General features: G+C 49.3%; 1 pseudogene; it reads right to left on the bottom strand.

Moving 5' to 3' along the window:
• Positions 1-364: 364 nt before the first annotated feature.
• On the bottom strand, positions 365-481 carry LOC124796479 (annotated as a pseudogene).
• Between the last annotated feature and the right edge of the window lie 646 nt (positions 482-1127).

Genomic DNA, 1127 nt, shown 5'->3' with positions numbered 1-1127 from the left:
AAATTAGTCTGCCAGAACAGACATTACGCTAAAGGCCTTGGTAATGGCCCCAATTCCGCGAGGAATAGTGTGTACAAGTTTCTTCAGTTACGCCATACCCAGCTGAAACCACTCATTGACCGTTAGACCTTGTTGAGCTACTGCTCGCTGCTCCACATAAAGCACTCCGTCTTCGGGCCACAAGTGGCCCATCGGGACCATCCGACCGCCGTGTCATCCTCAGTCGAGGATGCGGATAGGAGGGAGCGTGTGGTCAGCACACCGCTCTCCCGGTCGTTATGATGGTTTTCTTTGACCGGAGCCGCTAGTATTCGGTCGAGTAGCTCCTCAATTGGAATCACGAGGTTGAGTAAACCCCGAAAAATGGCAACAGCGCATGGCGGCTGGATGGTCACCCATCCAAGTGCCGGCCACGCCCAACAGCGCTTAACTGCGGTGATCTGACGGGAACCGATGTATCCACTGCGGCAAGGCCGTTGCCCCGCTGCTCCACATACGGGGTTGGAATCGAGTGAGGGAGAGGGCCACTGGAGGTGCTATAAGGTGCCCGAGTGTCACCGTCATCTCATAAACGGTTGGTTGGTTGACCTGGGGGATGGGACCAAATAGCGAGGTCGTCGGTCCCGTCGGATTAGGGAAGGACGGGAAAGGAAGTCGGCCGTGTCCCTTCGAAGGAACCATGCCGGCAGGTGCCTGAGTGTTTCTCAAATTAGGATTGTTCGTGTGCTCCCCTGTGAACAGCGCCGTTGCTATATTGGAAGACTATATTCCTATACTCTTCATGAACTAGTAGAGGAATGTTCCTCGAAAACGTTGAAATCAACAAAGCTCTGTCTCGCCCTGGTACACTACAGGCTTTCATTTCGTCTATAATGATCTTGATGTTGACAGAACACTAAAATCTAGCTTCGCTTCATTTGCACTTAGGAAAGACGATGGAAGAATACTGATTCTCCAATGTTTATTTTTCTGTGGTTTCAGTACTCTTAAACCTCTAAAAGTAACTGGAGAAAGAAAGAGAGAGAACGAAAGCTACACTTACAGATATTTGTAATCGCCATTTTATACCAAAATGGGTCAAAAATTCTGTGACAAGACGTAGCTAAATTATACTTGAGCAATATGGT

This window comes from Schistocerca piceifrons, chromosome 4 (assembly GCF_021461385.2).
Source record: "Schistocerca piceifrons isolate TAMUIC-IGC-003096 chromosome 4, iqSchPice1.1, whole genome shotgun sequence".
Classification (NCBI taxonomy): domain Eukaryota; kingdom Metazoa; phylum Arthropoda; class Insecta; order Orthoptera; family Acrididae; genus Schistocerca; species Schistocerca piceifrons.
Note: the sequence above shows the minus strand (reverse complement) of the source record. Positions and strands in the feature narration are given on the sequence as shown.